Source organism: Grammomys surdaster, unplaced genomic scaffold (assembly GCF_004785775.1).
Source record: "Grammomys surdaster isolate TR1022 unplaced genomic scaffold, NIH_TR_1.0 810, whole genome shotgun sequence".
In the NCBI taxonomy this organism is placed as follows: Eukaryota; Metazoa; Chordata; class Mammalia; order Rodentia; family Muridae; genus Grammomys; species Grammomys surdaster.
The window spans coordinates 1,526,412-1,542,188 of record NW_021605229.1 but is presented as its reverse complement, the minus strand read 5'-3'; positions in this window follow the sequence as shown (position 1 = coordinate 1,542,188).

The window sequence follows — 15,777 nt, the reverse complement described above, 5'->3', positions numbered from 1 at the left end:
GAGTCTGGTTAGTCCCAAAGCCTGCACCAGAGGCAGTCACCCACCCGCTGGTACCCAACATAGAAACAGGACCCAGCATGCAGAGGAAGAAGCATATTCAATACTAGGCTTTGTTTTGTTCTGAGGCGCTGGGATTGAACCAGGGCCCTGTACATGCTAGGAAATCACTCTGCCACTGAGCTGCACGGTGCCTTTATATGTCGTTTCTGAAACAGCATTTTCTTTATAGTAATGAAGAATCTGACTTCAATGTTCATCTACTAAGGGTTTAAAAGAAAAAGGTAAGATAAACAAATAGCGGCCTGCCCAGCAAGACTGTGCCAAAGCTAGTATTTAAAAAAAAAAAAAGTTACTATGCTATTTCTGTTTGCTTAGCTTGCTCTTCCAAGTATATGCACAAAGTATAGCAGTCAAGAGTTTACAGAGAAGGACAGAAAGATGGCTCAGCCAGTGGTTAAGAGAGATTGTTGTCCTCTCAGAGGACCCAAGTTCAAGTTTTAGTACCCACATGGGGTGGTTCACAACCATCCATAACTACAGTTGAGGGGACCTGATATCCTCTCCTGCCTTCTATGGCCACTTACATACATGTCATACACATACATGCTCTCAGCACCACCACCCCCCAATCAGAAAAACAATTCTTGGATTCTCAGAGAAAAATGTACGTAATCCCCTGCTTTTATTGGAATCTATGCCTTCCTACACACTGCTAACGTGAATACTGTGTGCCAGTGTTAATCATAAGTCTATTTGTGGCTATACATTTAATGGTCTTCTTCCCACATCTGCAGAAATGGGGAGACTATTACACCCTAAGGATAACACAGCACCTGGCAAAGAGTAGACCCTGAAAAAATAATTTCAGTCAGTGAGTCACAGTCTAGAACATTACAATTCCCATCGTAATGGCTTCCCAATGCTGGCCACCATTGAGCCCTGTCTAAGAAGAGCACGCATCCAGTCCTGCCTGGTGGCTAACATAGCTACAGCATGGTCCACTCACTGTCTTAGAAGGCATATCGCAAAACCTTGTTTCCATATGGTCAGAAGTGTAGAAAGGCACACACACACACACACACACACACACACACACACGGGTGTTCTTGGTAGCCTTTGTGGTGAAAGTAAATATTAAGAAACAGGAGTGTCCTAATGGCCAGGAGACACCTGCTCACTAATGTTTCAAGCTGACCTTTCTCTGTGTACGTAAGTGGAAAGCTGTTCACGTGGGTGCTGTGATCACGGCGTAAAAAAAGAGTGTGGAAGAAACCATATCTGCTTGAAATGATCGTTGTACAGACAGAGCTCTGGACATACATAGTAAGACGGTAGTGCGATCATGTGCACAGAGTTTAATTTCTCCTCCTTCTCTGAACACATTGCAGGGTGAGCCTTCATGTAATTCCTACACAGAAAGGTAGGAAGTTGAAAGTAAAACTCTTTGTGTGCTCTCAAGTTTAAACTCCAAACCTCCAGGGATACAAACCAGAAAGTTGGTTCTTTCTGGGCCACTCCCCTCTCTCCCTATCAGCTTTGTGTCCTTGGCTTCCTTTCTCAGTTCCCTCCTGTCCACCCTCCCTGTGCTCCCTTGCAGGACTCTCTACACCAGTCCCTCCAAGCTGGCTTCCCTTCCTCCTCTGAGTCTTCTATATCCTTGCACGGTCTCTATGTTCCCAGAGGCCACTTTTAAAAGCCAAAGCCAGAATAGATCCTCACAGAAGCTCTGTGTGGCCTGTGTACAGCACAAAGCCAGAGTTCTGCCCAGCCACCCACTGTGCAGGGAGACTTCAGCTGTGGTCCTTCTTTGTGCCTTCCTTCTTCTGATAAGTTTCTTGTACTTCCCAGAATGTTTCACAGTTGGGTCATGCTGTTTCCCTTAGCCTGGAAAGTCTTTCACTTCCTATTCCTGTCACAGTACAAGTCCATGCCTCCTCTGCACAACTGCCACACCCCATCCCTTGACAGGTCTCCTCAGGGCATGTCTCCTGGAAGAGTAATCATTTCTTATAGGCTGTGGAGGCCCAGGGCTTGAAATTCTATCTTTTCCATTATTAATGCTACCCCAGGATGGTAGCCATCCATACCCAAATGATTGAAACATTTGAATTTCCTCTCATTTTAGGGATGAGACATGAAAGTCAGATAGTTCAGAAGGTGGGAAAAGAGACACCTACCTATCTAAGACTGTAGTTTAAAGAAACAGGTTCTAACTAAATCTTCCCAGTGGTCTCTTTGCTCTAGTGCCTTTTATCAGCATGACATTGGGTTTGCTTAGTTTCTCTCCCTGGATCCCTATTCCAAGGTAACTAATCCCTGCTCTTGCTTTGATCCTGGGATCTTGTAGAGAGCTGGGCACACCACAGGTGCTCACAGGGGCTTGCAGCATAATGGCCAAGGGAGTCAGATAAGGGAATCCAGAGCATAGGCACAGTGCTCAAAGTCACACATGTGTGACCAAGAATTAATGATTAACATTATTAATGAGTACGGTGACATAAAATGCTTTGCACAGAGCCTGTGCGGGTGAATTCTCAAAAAGGAAAGAGTCTTGGCACTGGCATGCAACCATGAGCATTCACTGGCACAATAAACACCAGTATTTCATAAACTTAAACCATCAGATTTACACACCCTTTACGTAGGCACCGGCATCCTGGGGCATCCATTCCTTCTGTTGCACTAAGATAACCATATGGGACATCACTGACTACCATAGCCAAGCATGGATAGGCACAGGGTAAATTCTGTCCTCATTAGGGTATGCACCTCACTCCCTTCCACCTGTTACTAGCCACAGAAAGTCACGTGATCACCAGCATGAACCTGCTAGGAAATGTGACCTTCCCCCAAAGCCAGGAGAAGAAAAGTAAATCTCATCACTGATGTCTACAGTGAGAACCAAGGAACACTGCTTAGAGCAGGCAAGTGAATGGGGTATGGTATGTTATGCAGAGGCTGCACCACAGTCAGCAAGGCAGAGCAGAGTGGTAAGGCCAGCCTGGGGTAAGGCCAGCCTGGAGAATCATCTGTGGTGTGAGAGGAACAAGCAAGCTGGGACTCACAAACAGTGAGGCTGGCTGATCGATCAGCCTGTGGTTACAGCCACATGAGGGCTGGAAACTCAGAGGGATAAGAGTTAAGTCTGTACCTTGGTTAATTCATGGCTCTTCACATTCCACTAGGAGTTGATGTGTCTATGTTGTTACCTTGTCAAAATTTGCATGTTTTATCTTTTTTTCTCCACTACTTTTGAAAATTAAACATTTTTAATTTGTATAGGGGGGAGGGGTGCTTTTCTCCCACATAGAAGGAGAAAGGCATTATCTCATTTTTGGAAAACTCCATCTACCAGAGAGGCTAAGGAAGCTCACAGCACAACCCAACCCCCTCCCCTCCAAGGGCAGCTAGCCCTTCTTGCTGAAAGTGGGAGGCTGTTTATATCACACCCGACTCCTTGACTAAACTGGCAGTTTATCGGAATTCCATTCTTCATCAGGTCACTTAGGAGACACATTCACAGGGATGTAGGAAAGCATGCATTTTTAATTGGGAAGTTCTGTCCGTTTAATCACTCATTGATCTGCTGAAATTAAGACACTCTACCTGACACAGAGGTACCAGGAAAGCACACCAGTTTGATGGCAAATCACCTCAGAGTCTCTGTATTTAGCTGAGCTGAGGGAGCACCTGAGGGGACTGTGTGGTGCCGCATCCCCCATGAGGAGATGAGGACACACTACCCCTCCTCTCAAAGACTCACCTTCTCTGTGCCAGCCCTTTTAACTCAGTATTGTATCTGCTAGCATGAGAAGCTCCAAGCGATGCTCAAAGACAGGTCCAGGATGCAGCAGAGTGAATGCCTAGCATGCTGCTGTTGTGATGTGCCCACATTTCCTTCCTGCGCTTTTACCAGAGGGTGGCTTTGCTTGTGTCTGAGAGAGCAGAAAGGTCCTAGAGAGCCAGACGATCTTTCTAGTGTACATTCCCATCTGTAAACTACTGAGTCACTTTTGGCAAGAGGCCAAGTTCTCTGCCTACTACCTTACCTCAGCTTTCCTTTTAATAATCAAAAGCGGTAAAGTTGAGCTGCAACAGCAATTATGTGTGTGTGTGTGCGTGTGCATGCATGTGTGTGCATGTGTGTATGCCATTGTGTGTGCATGCATGTAGATGTGTATATGTGTGGATTGTGTGTTCCTGTGTGTGTGCGTGAGTGTGTGTGAGGTGGGTAATGTCCAAGCGGTCCTTAGTTAATGTCAGAGTTCCTCCTCCTGTTATTCCTACCCCCTGGGTTCTGCTTCTCTGTCTCCCTCTCATAAAATAGAGTTCCTTCCCTGTGAATGAAATGCCAACATACCCTTTCAACTATAAGATAGAAACAGGACTCAGAATGACGTAACACACCGGGACTCACAGCAAACTGTCTGTAAAAGGGAAATGCACATTGCTAATGAGCTATCCCACAGAGAGCAGTACTTGTTACCACATGATATCCCATCACATCCTGACTGACCCCCAGAGCTCTTAGATGACTACAGACCCACCTTGTGGGAAGGCAGGGAAGAAAGCTCTGCTGGGATCCATTCAGGCATTGCCCTTGAGTCTGGCTAGTGGATCCTATGATTGGTAAGGCCAAAGTTACACACCCTCTATGTGGCAGGAAAGCCAGCTCTGTCACCGGATGGGCCATGAGAATAATTCGCAGAGCAGGCAATAATTGCTAGTGCCACAGCCGTCCTTCTCGCTACGGTTCGCTTCCTCTCTGACCACCCATCGCCTGCAGCCACCAGGCTCTGTGGGAGCAGACATTCCACATTGCATTTCCTTGGAGAGGGAACTCTCCAGAAATATCAATACAGTCCTCTGAAGGAATGCCTACCCCAGTGTTTGGATTAAATAGGTTGGATTTTTCTCATGGTGAAGATTGTACTATTTAGACTGTTTGGTCAGTCACTAAAGAGCAACATTTTCCTCAGCTGATGTAGTAACTTATCAAGTCCCATTGGAAAATTACGCCATCACTAGTAATCACCTCAGTTACTGATGGAGGACCCCATCTTTTCCTACTGTGAGAGAATACCTCCTTATCTCTCCTTCTCCCTAATCCCAGAATATGAACATCTACACTCAAGACCCCTCAGATTTACTTAGAATTTTAAAAGTAATAGAATACTGAACAATAACCATTAACAACAAATATCCCTAGAAGACCATTGTGTTAAATCATCCACCGTAAAACAGACCCAGTGAAACTGTTTCGAGTGTAGCTTCCTGACAGGGAAGCCTTTGCTATCTGCTTACCCTAGCTACAGGACCTCTCCTGGCCTCCCTCCCAGGCAAAGCCAGGGAAAGAAGACATCACAGTCTCCACCCCCAGGAACAGACACTTGACAGTTTCATGCTAGAAACGGGTGTGTGAGCTAAACATGAGCTTTTCATCCTCTGTCATTAGGAATACACACTGAGCACATAACATGAATAAAACATCCAAATAGCCCACAGAACACCTTCTCCCACGTGAATGAAGATGTGCAGCCAAGTCCTCCATTACTGTTTTGGTTGCAACCAGAGCCCATGCATAGAGATATAAAACCACAGCCCAAATTAACAAATAAAATATTTAAAGACCGCAACGAAAAAAATAGTATTTTCTCTTTGTTTGGAATAATTTTTATTTTTCCCACTTTTCTTTGCATGGGTTTTTTATTGTTCTTGTTTTGGTTTCATTTGTTTCAATACAAGGTCTCACTATGTAGCCCTGCATGACCTGGACCTCACCCGTAGACCAAGCTGGCCTTGAACTCACAGAGATTTGCCTGCCTCTGCCTCCAGGGTGTAGACCACAATACCTGCCACAGAACTTGGCTTTAAGTAGAACTACTTCGGAATTCTGCACACTTGCACAGGTATATTTTAAACTGAACAATGAGCCTCCTTACTGCTTCTGTCTCTCATACCACATGGTAAGCCAGAATCTCGGGTTCTCCATGGAACCTGCTTTTGAAGAGTAACACTATATACTTTTTGCATGTTTGAGGTTTTTTTTTTTAATGCAATAATCCTACATTTGGTAATCAAGGGTTCAGTGGAACAAATGAAGTTTTAAGATGCCTGTTTGGGGCCAGCAAGATGGCTCTGTGGGGAAAAGGACCTCCCACTAAGCCATGACAACGTGAGTTCAATTCTGGGGATCCACGTGGTGGAAAGAGAGAACCAACTCCTAAAAGTTATCCCTTGACCCACACCTATGCTATGGTGTGTACCTGCACGTGAACGGACACTCACACATACAACTTAGTAAATCAACGTAATTTTAAAATTAATAGCTATTTGTACACTTAGGGGAAGCCATGACGTTGTGAAGAAGGTATCAAGTTGTTATTTGAAGCTCGCATGATAGTATTTAACTGAGCTCCTCTTTCAAACAGCAGCATAAACGTTACAGAGCCATATTTTGATGAAATATGGAGAGATGGCTCAGTGGTTAAGCACTTGTTGCTCAGCAACCCAGGTTTGGGTCCCAAGACCCACATAGCAGCTCCTAATTGTCTATAATTCCAGCTCCAGGGTATCCAATGCCCTCTCCTTATGCAAAAGCAATAAAGTCTTTTTTAAAAAGCTATCCACTAGTCCTCACTTCTCTCTTTGGCTTTGACACGGACAATGCTTACAACTGTCAACCTGTGATGCTGGCTTGTTTGGGCAAAACACCATTCAAACAGGAGGGTGGAGCCAACTGAACACCTTGCTCTACAAGTCAACCTCCCTGACCCTACATCTTCATTCATTGACCCAGGCCTGGAACTTCAGGATGCTGGCCTGGTCCAGAGGCTTCTGTCTGGGAACATACAACCAGGAGCATCACTGTATCATACCGCCTGAGTTTCCACTGACCCCTCTCCTTGTCAGCGCCTCTCTCCTGGACCCTGGTGACCTGTTACTACCCTGCTCTCTGTCTTTAGTCTTTGCTGTTCAGAGCTGACTTTGTCTGGTTCCAGTAAGCCAGGCTTGTCTGAGACTCCTGCTTCACATTGCTTCTTTACTCTCTGGTTTGTCCAGGCTCCAGTGACAACCCCTCCCTCACCAGCCCCCACCCATCCCTGACCAGCTCCTACTGGCCTCTTGTGCTTTGTGCTCAGCTTCTTCCAGGAAAGGTCCTCCTTACGTCTTTCCCGTGACCCCTCTGGATGAAGGGCTGCTTTAATTCTGATCCTTGCTGTATTGCTATATTGCTAGATTGGTAGTATCTAGCAGAGTTCTTGGAGCATAGTAGTCAGTCAGTCAATATTTGAATCACTGCTTAAGTGATTTAAAAATGGAGAAAATATTTAAAACTCCCTATGCAGGCTTATTGACTCTCCCAATCAAACATAAAGAAGGAACTCAGAACTTGGGAATTGTTCATTGCAAAGAATATAATAAAATAAAAATCTCAGCCAGGGATTAAAGTATTTCATTGGATGAAATTTGTAGACATCCATGTATAAGACAGCTTAAGTCTGTTCATATATTTTTCAGATAAAGGAGTTAAATTTGCTAAGCGGACAGCCCGTGATAATGACAGAAAACCTACTGCAAATCTATCGGCTTTCTGGAAACCTCCTTCCATTGGGCCATCTCAGTAAGCTGCTCCTGATGTTTCTGGTGCTAGTGTGCTCAAAGCAAGGCTGGAGTTTTTACACGTGTGACCAACAAAAACAAAAGGCAAAGCCAGTTGGCTTGTGATAAAAGCACAAGGTAAAAATCACCTTGTTATTTTAAGTGATAAAGCATTTGTAAGTCTGAAGTCTTTTTCAGAAGATGATAAATACCAAAGTCTCCAAGTTTTATTTTTCAACCCCCTTTTTAGCAGAGTAACATCTTGTGTACAAGAGTAACTCTGCCTTGGTGAGGTTGGACTTACTGGAACTTTACTGGGAATGTCTTAGCTTTACTCACACGGTGACACCAGCACCTCCTCTGTGTCCCTTCAGTTCATCCAGTTCTTGCTGAAAGTCTCTGTCATTTTCTGCTTCCTATGATCTAACCCCAGGCTCCTGTTGGACTTAAGGCGGCAATGCAGGTGAGTTTGGGACTCCACACCCAACAGAAACAAGGGAAGCTCAGTAAAACCTTTATTCATTGATTCAAACTGGATGTCTTAAAGACTGACTTTTACCCATAGATTTGGATATTAGTTCCTTTAGTTTTATGCCTGATTGGCAGTTTGGAAATAATGAATGTCAAGAAAACTGTTTCAACACAATTTCCTCTCTTATGAATTTTCCTGTGGGAGCGTACAAAAGGCATTGCTGGTCAGATGTGTCTTACTCCCTCTGTCTCTATTCACATGAGAGGGACTCATGTTAGTCTCCTGTCCTTACCCAGAGGCCTATTAGGAGCCAGATTATAAACCAGTTTGAAACTAGTGGACCTCCCTGACTATATTTTAGCAGGTAGCAGTGCAGGGTTCCAGGAGTTCCTTCTGTGGCCAACGTGTGTGTGGTGGGGGAGGGGGTGTTCAGAAAGGAGTTGATCCTTGGCAGGCAATAGGAAAATGCTCTCTGTAAACATGACCATATCCTGAGTAGCTGTCACTCCATGTGAAAAATATTTCCCTTGTGCACACAGCCTAAGCGATAGGAGACCTTCTGTGAACTGTTCCTAAGACCTCCCTGTTAAACTCAGTGCGACACTGGATAATGGATAAAGGAGATACTATTGCAGGGTATGCTTGGCTAGGACCCCAAATTCTAGTCTACTAGGAGACAGCTCATGAGACACTGTACTTCAAAGACTGGAGTCCCTCTGACATAAATGAATTGTCTTGTTAATAAACAGTTTCTCCTGAGTCTAGAAACTTAAAATGCACACCTCGGGATGATTTTTAACCCAGATAAAGGAAAATAGTCTAATTTCCAATGCATAAAGGTGAAGACTTGCCCTCTTTTGCACACCACAAGAGTTTTCGTGAAACATTTTGAATTCTACATAAAGATTTGGGATCAGGTGTTTTCCTTCAGTGTGTTTTGAAACGAATTCAAATCACTGTATTGTATGCTTCTTTTTTTAAATCATGTGTTTGTTGGCCTGTGGATAGGAGTAGACACATAAGTACAGGTGACCACAGAAGCCAGAGAGTATGATTCCCCCGACTCTAGTTTACAGACGCTTGTGTGAGGCCAGACGTGGCTGCTGGAGCTGAACTCAGGTTCTTTGCAAAAGAAGTTCTCACTTTTAAACACAATCTCTCCTTTGTACCACACTCCCCCAAGTAACCCAGTTAGTGCTATTTAATGGCGTTTAACTCTCCTCTTGGGTGAATACAAAATGCATCGATGCTATTTTTGCATCAGAGGCCTAGAATTAAAGCTATAGCACATCTTGGTGATGGAGAGATGGCTCCACAGTTAAGAGCACTGACTGCTCTTGCACTGGACCAGGGTTAGGTTCCCAGTACCCACATGGTGGCTCCCAACTGACTATAACTCCAGTTCCAAGGGGTCTGACACCCTCTTCTGGCCACCTACAGGCACCAGGTACACACACATACAAATACATAAACAGTATCTTTAAAGAAGAAAACACATGTTCATGCTAGAGATGCTCTCACAATGCAAGGAAACACCTAGATCTCAGACACATGGCATGGTCAGTCATCATTGCCTCTGGCAGGCAGTAGTGACAGCCTCAGCAAAGCTCTAGCAAGAGCTGGGTACAGAAGTGGATAGAGAGGGACTTACAAAAGCCTCAACCCTGGCAAGAAACCCGGAAGAGCAACAGTTTCACAAATGTCAACATCTTCCATACTGCCTCAGCCTCAAAACCCCTACATCTGCTCACCTGTCACACTGTCACTGCCCTGAGAACCTGTGGTGCCCTAGGTGAATGGACTGGGGCCTAGAAGCAGCAGTCCAGGCTGGCCTGGGACTATGGGGTTTCCCAGGACATGAGGCTCACATGCCTAAGATGGAAAGTCCCAGTTGGTCAATGACACAAATACAGACATGACTAAAGTCTGCCACAGAGCAGAGAGAAAGACCAGCAACGGTCAAAGCACTGTACACAGCCGACCCACTGGCCTTGCTCACTGTGAACAGTTTTGAGTGACTTCAACAGGGTCAGGAGTGAACCGGCCAGACAGGAAGTAAGGCTCCCATTTCCCCAATCGGATATGCTAATTACTATAGAAACCACTGCTAGCAATACAAGAAGACCACCGAGAAGGATGCGGTGACTCTCAGGGAGTAAATCCTCCTGAAATATTTAGAGTTCACATCTTGTGTGCGCTGTTTACTTGTGTATTTTCCACGCTGACAAAGAATTCCCACCTAAGAAAATCACCTGGTCTGGTCTGACGTGTACCATTTAGTAATTTCTTTTTGTGTGTGTGTGAGCGTAACAAAGTTTTCCATCATCTGATTGTCTGAGCAGGTTTTTGTAAATCTACCCCAAGGTTTGAAGGCACTGAAAAGGTTAGAGTGAGTGATGCATTTGATGAGAACCAAGCTACACTTTCCTCACTGCAGTGTTTAGTGGACAGAAACAGATCAAGACAAAAAGAAAGAATGAATTCTGCTGGGTTTTGGTGGTTTAGGTCCATGGTGGGTAGAAGAAGCAAAAAATGCATGGTCACACTACTTAGTATTTTCCTCTCTTATCCTGTGGGTCTCCCAGGAGATAGAGAGTTGTGCCAATAGTCGTCTGTGCCAACCTCCCTGGACCTGGACTCACAGGTGTAAGCAGAGGTATGCCTTACCAGTTTCTCTGTGCTTCTCAGTCCAATCAAGGAGAAAATCAAGATCAACTATCACACACACACACACACACACACACACACACACACACACCCCTTATCAGCCTTAACATAAACAACTGACATTCAGCTATCCCTGCAGTAACTTCTAAGGTCCCAGCCTACAGTAAACTTGTCTTCCAAATAAAGAATGTGCGTCAGGCAACCTGCAAATAATTCCAGTTCCTCCTGTTCCTCCCCCTTCACTCTCATATGTTAGTTGTACTATTTGCCTGTGAAATTGTATTACCACAACAACAGCAACCATAACCACTACCACCATCACCATCATCACCATCATCATCATCTTACTGGGCCATTGCATTTTTAATATATTTTTAAATGTATTTATTTATCTGCATGGGTAGTTTGCCTGTATCTATACCTGCCCACCACTTGCTTGCCTGGGACCCATGGAGTCCAAAAGAGGGAGTCTGCTTGCTCTGGAATTAGAGTTACAAGCAGTGGTGAGCTGCCATGTTAGTGCTGGAAATTGAACCAGAATCTTCTAGAAGAGCAGACAGTGCTCTTAACTACTGAGCCACACCTGTCCAGCCTACCACAGAATATTTTAAACCAAGGGTCAGTATCTATGTCCGTAGGTGAAGGATGCCACACTAAGTACATTTTTCTGTCTGTCTGTCTCTCTGTCTGTCTGTCCGTCTGATGGATTGATTGATGATTGATGATTTTAGCCTCTCTCCTCACCTTGCTAAGCAGGGTCTAAAAACATTCTATAGGGAGGACAGGCAGCTATAAGCGAGGAGACACTTCCTATAAGTACCTGGGAAAAATATCTGCAGATCACACATCAGAACCAAGTGATTTCCCATCAGCCTTGAACTCACCACTGCAACAAACACCTGAGAGTCCACACTCAGTCCAGGAAGTGCTGAAGTGCTGTGCACAATAGTCAAAAACAAGACGGAGAGAGAAATATCTAAATAACTAAGTCACCAGTGTGGCATGAAGAGGCAGAGCAGGAAGCTGGAGGAAGAGGAGGGTGCTACTCCATCTGCTTCCAGACGTCACCGAGGAGCCCAGAGCAGCGATGCTCAGCCTTCCTAACACGACCCTTTAATTCAGTTCCTCATGCTGTGGTGACCCCCAACCATAAAATTATTTTCATTGATACTTCATAACTGTAATTTCTCTACTGTTATGAATCATACTGTAAATATTTTTTTGCAGATAGAGGTTTTTTGCAAAAGGGTTGAGACCCACAGGTCCAGAGTCTTCTGCCCTTGGGCCTGAGCACCTGAGAGGACCAGAGGATAGAGATGTCCTCTTCACAGGTGAGGAAAAGCCAGTTGAAGACAAAAGCTTAGCATTGATTTTAAATCCATCCGTGCGTGTGTGTGCGTGTGTGTGTGTGTATAAACTATATTTAATATGTATATTTAACATGTAAGCCTTATGTAAATAAAATAAAACATAAATATATAAATTTAACATATAAATACATATGTATATATATACATAAAATATATATTAAAATACTTTTTTTTAAAGCTTGCTGTATGATTCTGAGTTTAGGAATAGTCTAGTAGATAGATGTAAAACACAATTTATGAATACCAAGAGAGTGACTAAAAAGATTAAAAGAACACAGGGCCTGGCTGGACCCCGCTGCCTTTTCTCAGTTACAGGCTGAGGTGAGAGAGACATCCGGGCCTAGGCTGAAAGTAGGAGAGAAGGAGGGGGCTGGCTTTGTCAAATAAATTCCTCTCACTGAAAAGCATTATTAGCTCCCACTCACGGGAGTCACTGTGATGGTGAAGGGCCTGTGCTGGATGGAGCAAAGCCAGCTCTCTGGGGATGCTGTAGAGGTGTTTCCCATGCTGTGGAGGTACTTCCGTGGAGGAGAGGTGTGGGACAGGGGCTGAGATGGAAATCCAACCTAAATATGGGTGGCACCATGGGGGTGGAGGAGCTGGACAGAGTGAAATAGGAAACAGCATCAGCCGGAGCATCCCTAGGCCTACCCTTGAGCCTTCTCGGCCTGGCAGCACAACACATACCTCCTCCAGGGAGCTGCCAGGCCTTCAGTTGCATCACTGGTTTTCCATGCTCTTGGGCTTCCATCTTCCTGGACCGAGCATCCTGTGGGCACTCTGGATCTCTGAGATGCAGGTGCGCTGCAGATGTTGCAGCCTCTAATGTGTACCGTCTCGGCTCTGACACTTGTCTTACATCATGATACCTCCAGGGAGCTACCTAAAGCCTGAGGTATGTGTCGCTGATGCTCCCCATGCTCCCCTGGGGTGTGTGCAACCATGTCTGTCCTGTGAACACAACTTCACGCTCCATTCTTTCTCATCGGCCACAGACAATGTGCACATTGGCAATCTCAAATCTAACGGGCAACTTGTAGATAAACATTCCTAAATACAGAGTTACCCATTTGAAACACACGGAATAATTATTTGAATAACAGAATTTTTCATTAGGCTAATGAAAACCACTTGGAATATACATTTTTTTAAGGGGATAATTATTTCTTCCTGACAGAAATCACGGCATTTCATTTAAATACCTTATCTAAAACACTATGATTAAAACCCTTAAGATTTCAGAAATTATTTTCTTCTATTATTAGAAATTAAGAGATAAACTAAAAGACACATTGTGAGTTCCTTCCATTTCTGGTCACTATTACTGTCAAGGTCTCCACAGAGAAACAGCTGATACACAGGTCACTGCAGAAAAGCCCTGACCTGAGGCAAGAGGACGCACTAGGGGTGTCTTACAGATTCTTCTAGACTGAGGTCTAATGTCACATACCATATTTAGTATAGAAGAAGCAACTCCTCAAATGGTCAAACTGTCTCTAAGAGCCTCTTAGAGTATTTATCAGGGTTTATCAGCTAACTCCATCACCTAAACACTTATTGATGCTTTCATGGGGACTTTCTACAGAAAACTAGAAATGACAATCCTCTGTCAATTTGATACGAATATTAAATAGACAATATATTAGCTATGTACTAGAGATGTTGCTATGCATTTTAATGCATGATGATGCTTTTAAATGCATAGTCTGTTAATAATGACCCGTTCCTCTACCCTACATCACTGGGGATTGAACCTAGGACCTCGTACATGCTAAGCAAGCACTCTGTCACCAAGCCATATAAATAGCCCTTTTATTTTACTTTTAGGATAAAATGTCACCAAGTTCCCCAGGCTGGCCTTGAACCTGCAATTCTCCTACCCCGGTCCTCCAAGTAGCTCTGATAACAAATTGATTCCTTCAAGCCTAGCTCTTTGGTATCTACACAGCTTATTTTCTCAATCACCCTGTTCAAAAATCACTACGTTGTGCAGAAGTCACCAGGGACTGACTGTTCACCTACTGCCTGGGAACATCACACACACAAAAGCACTGCCTATCTTCTGAGCATGTGTCAAGTGCAGGGACCAAGCAAACTGGGACAGCCTTCCATCTCACAGAAAGATGCAGCTTACAGGACTGAGTGCTCCTCCCGCTCACTGACACACGGAGCCCTGTGCAGGCCTGATGGTGTGAGTATGTGGAGTACATCCCGGACTTCTCGACTTCTCCATCTGCCAGAGTGAAACCTCAAACCAAGGAGGGAGTAAACTGAGTCTGAGAAACCTTCACACCTGCCGCCAAGTCCAACATGTGACGCTGAGGCCATTTTCCCAGCACGGCCTCCTGGTCTCTGTGTTCCATGTGTGATCCGAAACTCTGCCCAGCTAGGCTACAAGTCAGCTCCATCAGCAAGATGAAGGACAATGGCTAGCCATCACAAGAATCTGAAACAGTCAGCGTGTAAGAAAGGAATGAGGACCCACCAGCAGCCTTGGCCAATGGAAAAAGACTAGCACAACATGCCACGGAGGACCACCCACCCGACTACTTGAAACCGCTCATAGGCCAGGGCGCCAACCGCCCCTTATAAGAGCTTCTCAATGGAAAAAGCAGCCATCATTCCCACATGTCAGTGTGCTGAGGCCTTAGTAACAGTGCAGAATCAGGTTACCCAGAGCCTAGAATGGACTGTGTATACAAGCACCAGGGCTTATTTTTATATCGACCAAGAAAAGGTGGGATGATATTAATGTGTCCCAATTTCTAAGTTGTCGAATCTCAAAACAAGATTTAAAATATTTCCACCCAAAATGTGGCACTACAAGTAAAACTCACACTGATCTAAACTTCTAGAGTTACGGATGCTATACTTCACATTCTGAGCAGTGGAACTGTCATGCTGTGTATATTCAGAGCACCCCAGGGAACAATCCAGATGTGGAGAGGGTCCTTCAGTTAATGGAGAACATGCATTAGCTACATCTGTAACTAATATGGAATGGGGCCCTTCAGGTAACTTAGAGCATGTATCTATGTCTCAGATGGAGAGGGACTCAATTAACCAAGGCTGCGCATCTGTATCTGCTATGGAGAAGGACTCAGTTAACCTAGAACCTGTGTCTATTTCTACTATGGAGAGAGACTTGGTCAACCTAGAACCTGCATCTATTTCTACTGTAGAGAGGCTCCTTTGGTTAAAAGAGAGTATGCATCATCTACACATCTTAAAGACCCAAGTTTTGTCCCCATTGTCAGAAATCTCTAATATCAGAATTTTGTGGGTTTTTTTTTTTCAATAGAGATAAATGACTTTATACTATTTTGGGATGTTTGAGGTGCCAGTGGGTAGATGCTGTGGGAGGGAATGATGAGTAAGTCTTGAAGAGAAAGTTGAGAAGAGTTCCTCAGTTGGCAAAGTTGAGCTGGCCTGTGTAGGGAGACAAGCAACTATGAATGTGCTCACAGGCCCAGGAACAGATCGAAACAGAGGGATACTTAGGTACAAATGGCCACTGCCAAACGCTACACCCTGTCAGTTTCAAAGGTTCACTCCAGAAACCTGGGTCTGTGTAAGATGGCTGGGGACCACAGGACACAGTTCCCCTACCTATGTTTCTAAAATACCATCATCTGTGAGTTCAAATAGCCAAGCACAAAAAAAGTC